At 38.2% G+C, this 12149-nt stretch overlaps 1 protein-coding gene across 11 annotated transcripts in view; it reads left to right on the plus strand.

Moving 5' to 3' along the window:
* RALY (RALY heterogeneous nuclear ribonucleoprotein) overlaps positions 1–12149 on the plus strand; it is a 248357-nt gene that overhangs the window by 55441 nt on the left and 180767 nt on the right. The window lies entirely within an intron of this gene.

Genomic DNA, 12149 nt, shown 5'->3' on the forward strand with positions numbered 1-12149 from the left:
TGGAATACAAATCTAATGAAAAATTTTTAAAAAACGTTCTAATACTGTTGAAATATGTCCTCCGATATTTGGAAAGTTTTCTTCCCCTGAAAAAGTTGATTCTATTGCCTAATTAACTCAAGCAGGTAACAAACCAAATTGTCCAAAGCATGCCTACTCAAAAATAAGCAAGCTCCTTTTGTGGATTTTGTTGTTATTGTTAACTGTGCTTAGATCTGCAGCCTACCAATTCATCTGCAAATCAAATGGTCTTTTGTATATATCTGCAATATGCATTTCCAAGAAGCCCTCCATCAGCTGACATGGGATGTTTATCTGCTATTTTCTCCACCAGTTGCCTGGAGCCAGTGAAAGAACCATTCCTCTGGACTGGTGGGAAGCTGTTATCATCATACTCTGAAATTGTTGCCCCCTGCCAGCTGTTTTGCAAGCTTCTTCTGAAATGTCTTATTCTGTAGAATAATAGGCCGGTTTCTAACAGAGCTCATGGGCCTGTTGGGTCAGTTACAATACAGACAGCATTCAGTTAAATGAATGTGCCCGCCCTTGCAAGTCCAAGTTTCTACTAGAAGCTGTCAGTCACCAGTAAAATGCCTTGGTGGCAGGATTTCTTTGGCTTTTGTACCATCAAGATGTTTCATCATTATTTTATTTTAGTCAAAAGCACCTCATAAAATGTGATTGGTAGTCCAGAGGCTGATGTCTAGTTCATGCAAATGATGGTTTCAAATAAATATGGATCGGGTTTTTTTTTTTCTGTACGACTGCAATTAGATACAGTTTCCTTAAAGTTGAGCTCAAATCCTGCTCACTTTATAGACATGTCTGTGTAGTCTGTCTGTCTGTCTGTCTGCCTGGCTGGCTTTCTTTCTTTGTTTTTTCTTTCAAGTCTAGCCTACAGTTCTTGAGGTCAAGTATTAATTAGACCCAAATCTCTCCTCTTCTGTGCCCAAAGATCGCCAGGTGCTGCTATACGCTCAGATAATAGTTCAGCCATTTCCAAAGCACTAGAAAACTTAGAAAACTTAAAACTTTGTATCACATATGCCATATATATATATATATATATATATATATATATATATATATAATGAATTGGGGACCACTTTGCATTAGGTATTCAGGATTTAAGAAGTCTGAACAGCTGTTTTCAGACTGGGCCCTTTTGGTTTAAGTTCCAATAGGGACACATTCCTTCTTGCTGTAAAAGCGGAGCAGTAGCATTACTGTCAAATTCTATATAGGCCCTTGACATTTTTGATAGCTGCTTGCTGGGTTAGGAAACTGATGAAAATTTATGCAGATTTTCTTTCTTATGGATTTATGTTCTGTGAGTTGTAATTATCCAGTCTAGAGATGACAAATACATATAATGATAACTAACAAAGGTTCCCACCTACATTAGGGGCTGAAATCCTAATTGCACTTATAGTTGAGATAGAAATATGACAAAATAAGATTGGTTTCATTGCATTTTTCAAAATATGATAACCTGAAGTCTCATCATAAGTTGTCCCTTTTGCTACAAATATTTTATTACTCAAGTATTAAGGAGAAATGCCACCTTCTGGTGTTCCTTTCTCCTTCATATGACCTGGATCTTGGCCTAAGTCTGAAATAATGGACCTTTGGTTATTCAATGTAGCCTTTCTGTAAAGCAAGCTTTATATGTATGTGTGTTTGTGTGTGTACTGTATTCTTATTTGCTATCATAGATCACAACCATTAAAACCTATTCAGTAATATTAGTTTTTAATATGCCACAAAACTCCTCATTGTTTTGCTGTTGCTTTGGAATGTGGGCATCTGGGGGGGGGGGGCAAGTGACTAAATGTGTGTTGCAATACAAGTACAAAAGGATGGGGCATGTCTTGTGATGTTGCATCATTTTGGCATCATTGTGGTCTATGTTCCCGGAAACATATTTAATATTGTTTATTTAAGGCATCTGAAACAAAAATCTCCTAGAGAAGTGTGATGAAAATGATGCACATATCATAACGGGATGGCTACCAGCTTGGTGACAATTGCAGAAAGAGAGCTCAGTGCACCCAATGTCTATGCAGAGAAAATACCACAACTTTGTTTTTCTACTTTTTGTTTGCAGTGCAACTTGTTAGAGAGAAGACTAAATACAGCTGAATTCTGCATGTTATATAACAATTCCTGAAAAGTAAATAGCAATAGAAAGAACAACAAAATGGTAAAATCTGAGGTTGCAAGGAAAAATAAATAATCTATTCTATCAGAACTGGACAAAAATTGCTTTCACTAGCTGAGATTAGCAGCCAGTCAGGTGGTGAATATGAGAAATTCTATTGATTGAATCCTCCCCAAGAAACAACATATTTTTAAGCCATGACATAAAATTCAATCTCTAAATCCTTCTGCCCCCCTCTTTTGTTGACCCTTTGTGGCAGTTTATATAGCTAAGAAAAATCTGTTGGTTTTAGAATGGAAGAACCTCCATCTGCCCAGGCAAGCTTATGATCTGACAATAATTAATAACAGCAATAAATTAAAGCTTGACTGTCATTCTGAGCCAGGAACATTTCATGCCATTCTCAGGAGCAATCATTTTTGTTACAATTATTTTGTTTCCACTCACTTGATTGGGTCTGACTTGCTTTGGTACCACCTATTCATTCACGAATAGAAGAGAATATATGTAGCTCAGGGTTGAACTGTGGAGTCCTGGGGTTCTCTGAGTTTCGTTGTTTTCTTGTAAACATTTCGTTACTGAGCTAGGTAACATCTTCAGTGCTAGAATGGGATGGGGTTTGCTCTCTGTTTATATACAGTGGCTTGCCCTGCCAGTGTTGGTGGGGGTGGGGGGATTTTTTCCCCCTCCTGGTAGTTCCTTGATTAGGGTATTGCTTACTGCTTGATTGCCTGGTAATAATCTTGATGTTAATCCCTGCTTATCTGGGTGATGACCAGTACCCTAATCAAGGAACTACCAGGAGAAAGAAAAAAAGAAACACCACCCCCACCAACACTGGCAGGGCAAGCCACTGTATATAAACAGATAGCAAACCCCACTCCCTTCTAGCACTGAAGATGTTACCTAGCTGGCTAACGAAGCGTTTGCAAGAAAACAACCAAGCTCAGAGAACCCCAAGGACTTCACTCACTATTCATTCACTTCTAAGGATCCAGGACACAGTTTTTCAGTAATCTTCCAGTTCTGTTTTTTTTAGTAGCCTGAATGGTATATGAAGGGCAGATAAAAGGTTCCAGAACCATTTGATGGTCTTAGTTAGTATCAGGCCATTGCTTTCCAAAGACAGTCTGGTCCAAATTTGATGATAATTTGCAATAATGTGTTGCTGCTCTGTAGGAAGGTTACATGCACTTAATCTAGCACAGAGCTGCTGAACATCTTATGCAACATTTTTAGAGCTCCAGAAAAGTCAGGATGGTTTATAGGCATTCTAGTATCTTTTCTCCCACATTAGAGTATATAACTATGATTTATGGCTTTGCACAATTTCCATTTGCAATTTTAGGAATGTGTGGTGAGGGTTCTTGCAAAATCACTGCTGCCAAATGAGGGGAGGTACCCATTCACAAAATGGTGCTGATTTGCCAGAAAAGTTTCAATCCCCCCTTCCCAACTTTGCCACTTTGGTCCCTGCTTACTTTTGCCTTGTTTCCTGATGGATGGATCCACTTCCAAACAAAACTAAGCTACAGATCCACATCATTTTTGTTTTTTAAGAAAGCATTTGGATCTCAGAAACATTCTTGGATATAAAAATGTTTCTAGAGGTGTCTTTCTCTCTCTCTCTCTCTCTCTCTCTCTCTCTCACTTTCCTTTTTTCTATTTCTTCCCCTTTTTAAACAGTTTTTTTTTTTTTTTTACTGTAAATAAGTCAAGGGAATCTAGCAGGAACTAAGAGAGATATCTGCAGTGCTAAACCTGGTTGGGTTCACCAGGTTTAACACAATATGTGAACCCAGTCAAAGATATATACACAGAGATGTTCATGTCATAGGTAATACTAGCATGTAGATGCGATGCTGCTTAGGCAGAAATACAGATAGCTGTCATTTTGTGCCAGCTGAATTGGTCCTAAGCCTGGAAAATGGGGTAGAAAATCCCTTAGTTTCTATCCTTTACTCCCAGAAATACTGCCCAATGCAATTCACAACAAAAAAGAACTTATAACTGATTGAAAAAGATATCCAATCTGTCATTTAAAAAATGCCATTAGGTTAGGGTTAGGGTTAGGAACAATGTTATTTTAAATGCATTTACACAGAATCAAAAAAAAAGATGCTAAAAACTGCTCAGTGAATCACTTTTACGAAGAAATGCACATATGAAAAGAAGTTCAGTGCATTTTGAATGGCATCCATAGACTTCCACAAAGCCAATAACTAGTATTAACATGTGCATACTGTAAGTTAGTTTAAGAAATACAGTTCAGGCAAAGTACCCTGAATATAAAGATATTGTTATTGAACATGCAATGTGAAAAGGCGAATGTTCCTTTAGCATTTTGTATAGGTTATAAAAACTATTAGTTAATGAAACTGAATTCTCCATCTCCTCTTTCCTTTTTTCCCCTCTCCCAACTTGCTCAGCACCCACATTGGTCCAAGGAGATCCATTTTTCAGCTTCTCGTATCCCATTTGTTTTCCCACATGCTTCCTGTACAGGCTGACTTCCATGCTCATAACACCATCACTCAGCTAGTAGCTGTTGCTCTGACAGTGTCTTTGAATGATGTATTGAGAGGTGGCTTCAGAGATAGGCAATGATGGGCAGCCACGCCAGCTGCTTTCCACCGCACAGGGCTCTGTAGCCCCTCCCCCCGCAAGCAACCTTGTAGAAACAAGAAAGCAGCTGCTGCAGGCAATGGTCAAAACAACATTAGGCAGGGACCTACAGGTAGTCCTCGCTTAGTGATAACAACTGGGACTGGCAACTCGCTTGCTTAAATGGTCACTAAGCAGAAAATCACACCACTACAACAGGCTTATAACCCCTCAGTCATTAAGTGAAACACTGTGGTTGCTAAGTGAAACATCGCATGACTACAACTTACGATTTTACTTCCGCCTTCTCTATTACTCTGCTTGACACAAGCCAGTTGTGAGGAACGTGAATGGTATTCACGTGACTGTGGGAAGCTGCAACATTCATAAATACACGGTTGTTGTGAAGCGCCCAAATGGCAATCACGTGACCGTGGGATGTTGTGACAGTCGTAAATGTAAGGATTGGTCGCAAAGCTATTATTCTGTTGTAATTTCAAACAGTTTCTAAATGAGGCAGCCAGTGAGTGAAGACTACCTGTATCTCAAGTTGTCAGCCCTTTGACCTAGTCAGGAAATAGACACCAGAAGAACTAATGGAATTCTATTGTTAAGGAGTACTAAAGAGAATCCTGAGCAATCCTGAGTTTTTTCCTCACCCCCTACTGCCCATTGGGATAAGCTGATGCTTACATAATGTAACATTGAATTCAACATAATGTTGAATTCCTTCTTCAAGTCCATCTCCATACTCCTGTATTACTAGTTCTCCATCTATTCCAGCCCATAGTTCATTTCATCTAATGATAGAGCCAATCATGCCGAACAGGCTGCCAAAATAGGACAATTCATTCATGACAGAAAGCTGAACTGATTGCTTACAGACAGCTTCTGAAAGAAGGCAAAGTTCTTAATGAATCTCATACCTCCTCCAACCCTCTTGGTTAATAGGGCAGTTATAAAGCTGGGCTTTATGGAAAAAACAGATTCTACTCCCAGCTAAAAGCAATATGCTGCTTAAAATGTATGTAATTTGAAATGGTAATCCTTTTGTACCAAAAAGATACAAATCCTTTTTGTCACTAAGCAAAAGGACTGTTGGATTTAATTTTTCCCTTGAAAACTTAGAGAAAATTATATTAAGCTACTTAATTGAAATTAAGTTCAGATGGCTGAATCTTTGCTACATAGATTTCTGTCTGGCTCCTGCAGAGGTAAAGTATGGCTGTATTTGTTCAACACACTAAATTAGAGTTTATTTAACCTCATACTACTCAGCCAAATTCACTGGGTTTGCACAACATAACAACCAAAACAAGTAGTTTACAAGCTTCAGTGGCTTGGTTTGTCCATATGGTAAATTCCAAAGAAATAAACCCACATTTTGATGTAGCATGTTGTGTGAATTCAGCATATTATGTAGGAACTTACGCTAGACCAGTCATTGCTGGCAAAAAAATAGAAGTAAAGTTTTCATATTTGTATCATTTCTCCAAAGTAATTCAAGGTGGGGTGCATGGAGTTACTTCATTTTACTCTTGCAGAACATCCTGAGAGAGATAAGACTAAAAGAAACTGGTTTACCTAAAGCTCAACTTCACAAATCTGAATCCAGGCTTCCCTTGACCAGGATTTTGCAAGGATTCTCTGGAGGATAAAGTTTCAACTGACAGAAGCTTGACTGATGGTTTTAGATTGCGCCCTTGGGGCAGTTGAGATCAAAAGGAATCTAATGCTCTGGAGAGGCCACGTGGAATGTTGTGATAGTAAATTGGAAGGAAACAGGCTTCTCTGGAGTTAGGATCAACCACTAGACATTTTCTTTAATCAAGCTATCATTATTAGATCTGTTTTCAGAGATTCCAGGTTTTTTTAAAAATCAGGAAGAATATCATAGGAGGTTCTTCTAATAGCATGCTAATCAGTAGAGGATGACATTTATTGTGGTCATTTTAATTTTAGAATATCATATTTCAGGTGTGGTTACCAGAATTGTACAAAATATTCCAAGTGAGGTCTCACCATAGATTTATATTGGGGCAGTACTATATTGACAGTTTTATTTTCAATTATCTTCCTAATGATTCCAAATACGAAATCTGGGTTTCTTACAGTAAATGCATACTGGATTGATACTTTTTATTATGCTATCTATCATGATTCCAAAACCTCTTTCATGATCAGTTACTACAGCCAGTTCAAATCCCATTAATGTATATATAATATTTAATTTTTTCATGCCACTGTACAGCATCTGAAAGTTTTTACGCTGAACCTCAGTTGCTGTTTTGATGTCCATTTATCCAGATTGGAAATTTTGCAATTGCTTTTTGATTTTACTAACCTGAACACTTTGCCGTCATCAACAATGCTAACTACCACACTGTTCATCTCTAATTTTATAAACAATAAAGGATATCAATACCCAGACCCAGACCCATTCTGAGTATCATTTATTCCTACTCTCTGTTTCCTATTCTTTAGCTGGTTTCTAGTCCATGAGAGAACTGATTTTTAATCTCATGACTGCTGAGTTTATCAAAGGCTTTGGGAAAGTTCAAACATAGGCTATTGGTTGGATCATCATATCTATGTGGACAGTGGCTTTGGGGGAAATTGCAGCAAAAAATCAATGAGATAATAGTAAAATGTGTATTCTGTATGCAGAAGATCCCTGGTTAAATTCCTGGCATCTCAAGTTTAAAGGTTCAGGTAGACCTCTGCCTACAAACCTGGAGATGTGCCAAACAATGCCTACTTGGAAACTTGGAAACTTGTTGCCGATCACTGTTAATGATGCTAAGCTAGATGAACCAAAGTTTTGACACAGCATAAGGCACCTTTCTACTTCCCTATGAAGATAAAAACACACACACACACACACAATAAGAGAAAACTCAGAGTGTTTGATAGCATAGTTAGCAGCTGAACAAAAGACTGACTGGGTATTCACATCTCCATGTTCCCTCTGTTTGTGAAATCACGGCATTTCTATTTTAATTAAAGTAAGTACTTCTAAATTTGCTTTAGACATAACATCTGCAAATCTAAATTTTATACCAGCCTTTGGAAACATTTTCTTTTTTTCTGGCCCTGAGTTGGTGGCCATTATAATAACCATTCAAAGTTGTACAAAAACAGTAAATTAATTCAGATTAGACTTTGCTCAGCTCCTTGAACAGAACTACCTTTCAGCTTGAATTCCTTAGGGCATCTTGGAGTTCCATTTAGGATGGATCAAAACTCTAAATGGAGTTTTTAAAGGGGGGGGGGGATACCTCTCCAAGTATCACAGAGCTAAGTTTTATGGGTTCACCTGTTTAAATGAAGAGTGATGGGCACAGGAGATGGAGAGCTGCCCAATTTCTGCAGGAGGAACTTTAAAGCAAACAACATTGCCCAAACCAAAAAGAAAAAAAGAAAAAATCTCCCTCTTATATTAATAGAAAGTGTCACTCAGGCATGGTAGTGCATCAGTTCCCATCACAGACTACAGAATCTGTTTCATGGTGCATAGCTTGTGTCCTGCTATAACAAACAATTTCCTCCTGGTCAGGCTGTGGCTAGAGTGCTTTTAAAAATGGGTACTGTATCACTGCTGATAGGAAGAATCAATAGACCATTTCTTGGTTAGTAAACGAGTGACAAGCTATCTGCAGGTGAATGCTGCCACCGGTATTAGTTCGCCTTCTGCTGCCTGATGATGCTTAAGCTGGTTATTTCCTGCTTTTCCTGTTATTGATGTTAGACAAACCTCCCAAAATTGACCTAAGAAGTTTTACGCAGTGCATTTTAATCTTTAGTGTAGATCACTGAACAAAATATGGTTGGAAAGAAGAGCTTTGACTCCAATAAAAATGTAACTGCTTCTGGCTTTTGGAACAAATCTCAGAGTTCAAGCAGAACTGAGATCAAAGTTATATTGTTCACAATTTTCCCATTTGTAATAGTCAGAAAATGCATAGCAAGATTCGCAAGTGATTGGCAAGGGGAGAAGGAAGTGAAATATGATAGATCTCAGCCCAGCAAATTAGAATGACCTTTTGACCAAGAGGAATGGGCTCTTCTCATCTATACTATGAAATATATATCCATTCTGGCTTGGCCACTAAAAAAAAAAAAGACTTTATTCAGAGCCAATTTTCAGTAAGAAGGCAACCAGCCAGCTTGCAGGTACCTGGATATTGGAATGTACTTGATATTTGGAGCAATCACATCTAAGTTCTTTGAAGATAATTTTTTCAGGGTTTTAAAATTCAAGATTTTTTTGAGCTTACTCCTTCAAGTGAATTTAGCGTCGAACTGGAGATACAAGATATTGCATCTAAATGCAAAGCATGAAATCTACCATCGAGCTACAGCCAGTCCTTTTCAATCAGACATGGAGTGACAGCTCTTTAAATAGAAGATCCTCCTCTATACTGCTCCAGCTTTATCCATCCCAAGAATTATGATTTGGTGGTGTTCAGGACTTACCCTATGTGAACTGCACAAATCTGGATGATCACTATATGGTAGCAAAGAAGTATAGGAATTTCTAACTCTTGGCTATCATCTAGTGGTCATCCAGATGTTTGCTGTTGAGGCCTGTTGGTTTTGAAAACAGTGATGTTGAAAATACTCAGAGATCCTTCCCCTGATTCCTTCCATCCAGCAAATAGATTTATGGTACTAGAATTACCCAGGAATAGAGAATGATATGGATGTCTCTGAAAATCTGTTACATAAAACACTGATGCTTTGAATGGGTTCCAATAGCTGTGCTAGCACATCCCACAAATCATAGTGTTATCTCTGTATTTCTGGGATGCTGTTCAGGCAGACAGTACAGGAACTAAATTGATGACGATGCCAAACCCTTAATCCCCAATACGGCATGTACTTTTTTTTCAAGGCAACATCATATATTAGACCATTTCATATAACTTTTGAGAAAAACAAATAAATAAACAAATAAAAAACAAAAACAAATAACAAGTAATTAACAAGGGAAACTAGTCTGTACCAGGCCTATACTTAACCATTTTTTTCTACGGGTCTGGATTCTCAGTAGTTTTTTTCCCAGCCTCCACAACTATAAGGATTGTTATGGCTGTGCACTGTGTGGGTTACACTTAAGTGTTTTTTAGATCTTACATCACTGACTATCCTGAAAGAGGAAACAAGTTTGTATGCAAATTGAGATTCCAATACATTCCTCTTAATATAGAGAGAGATTCCATCCTACACCTCAAAGTACATCACTCTGAAGAGCCGTATTTGGCCTTTGAGTAGAATGCCAGGGTCTGTACTCTAAGAAACAGGTGGGGCCAGGACAAGATAGTTGCTGAAGCAAGAACAAAAATGAAATGTAGTTTACATCTATGAAATGTAATTAATTAATTAATGTTAATATTATGAAAGAGGTAAAAACTCCCTTGGTTTGATTGCTGATGATTATATGGATGGTTCATAAAGTCTCCTTCAAGTTACAACTCCTGGTGACTACATGGATGCATCCATATAGTTTTCTTGGAAATACAGAAGCAATTTGCCATTGCTTCTTTTCAGGATGTTTCTTCAACTTCCCAGTCTAGACCACAGACCTGCTTCTTCCCATAAATTTAATATTTTCCTCTTCTACCACATTAAACATTGCAATTTTGTGGCAACTTTGGGAAGGAGTTGTTTAGGAGGCCACATCCGAGCTTTTGGGAGGCATAGGTAACCATGGAATCTCAGATGTTAACAGCTCCTGTTGAACAATTACAATTCTATGGGGGGTAAAAATTACAGAACTGTTTATGTGAAGTGGAAAGCCTGAGCTTCCAGAGTATGTGCATCTTTGCACAAGGAGAATGCATACATGCATAAACTGAATGTACAGAAGAGAGGAGCAGGGATAGTATCTACAGTTCTGATTTCCACCATGATGGTAGTAATTTTAAATTCTATATCCTTCCCTACCCAAAGGGGACTATCATCCCCATAATTTGTTCAGTAGAACATTACAACATTTTGAAAGCCCTTCTTCATGTGATCACAGTTTAGATAACTTCAGAAAATGAAATGGTGTGGAAAGTTCCATACCTCTAGTGAGGAAGACAGCCACCATGGAGCCCACAGCAAAGGGGAACCCAACAGTTTAGTCCATGACACCCACACCTTGCCCCTCACTTTCAACAAACCTGATTGTACAGAGTAAGGCTATTATATCTGGCCTGTAAAAATTCTGGACGACCACTAGATGGCAGCAGAAAGTCAATGTTTGCTGTAGCTTGGCAGCCATGTCTAGCAGTCATCTGGATTCTTGCAGTTCAGACCTTTCTATGGCATACCAAATCTGGGGCCCTATTAAGAGCTACAATAAAAGAGTGGCCTTGATAGAAGGAAGGTGGAAGGGAGGGAAAAAAGAGTTGCCACATCTGCTGCCAATCCTGAGTCAGCTAACTAACAGAAACTCTCCATGTGTCTTAGAAATTATGGCTGGTTTTATATGTGGCTACTTTAATTTGTTTTAAACATTGTGCTTGCCTTATTATATTCATATGTATGTATCAGATGTATATGCATGTGTACGTATAGAGAGAGATGTCCCCTTTATTTTGTAAACCATTCAGATCATCTATTGCTCAGTGATATAGAAACCAAACAAATAATTAAGGCCACTTTGTGGTCGATGGCCCTTGGTTGAGTAGGTAACTGGGAAGAAAGAAGGCATAGACAAAAATCAATATGTGCAGCATTAAATGCTTTAGTGATAATGAACAGGAAGGAACAAATATTTTTTTATCTTGCAAATTAAACTCTTGCTTTGTAGTCAATGGTTCTCAAAACAGCTAGGTAACTGGGAAGAGGTGACAATACTTTTCTTGAAATACAAGCTCCTCTCTTTAGAACATTGACGTTTTGCATAGTTTTTCTTCATCCCCACAACACTGAGCACAATGCAGTCTGTTCCCTGGCACAGTTGCTGTTTTCCCAACACCTGCTGGCAAGCAGCTCATGATATTCAATCTTATTAAATGCAGCAGAACAGGTGCTCCTTGGAAAAGAGACTTGGACAAATTTCATTACTGATCCCAAGGGCTTTATTTAAAAAGTCCTATAATCTTATACTTTTTATTTGAGCTCAGTGGTGGATACCTGACAAGGAAGAATTAGTATCCAAATTTGAGTATGTCAAAAATATCAAATTTGAAGTCATTTTTGCTTATTATATATCTCAGAGCGATGGTCCTCTATCTGTATACGTGAGAGAGCAAACTTTTTTCCATCAATAGTAATTTGTCTGGGGTAATCAGTCAGAGGACTGTAGGTGGAGTCAAAGCCAAAAGTGGGTGGGGCCCTAATTCTTTCTCTGACACCCTGTCAGACTTCTCTGAGCAAATCTTAGAACTGGAAG

This window comes from Python bivittatus, unplaced genomic scaffold, assembly GCF_059951505.1.
Source record: "Python bivittatus isolate LINGU-HERP-01145 unplaced genomic scaffold, Pbiv_v1 ctg000700_np1212, whole genome shotgun sequence".
NCBI classification, from domain to species: Eukaryota; Metazoa; Chordata; class Lepidosauria; order Squamata; family Pythonidae; genus Python; species Python bivittatus.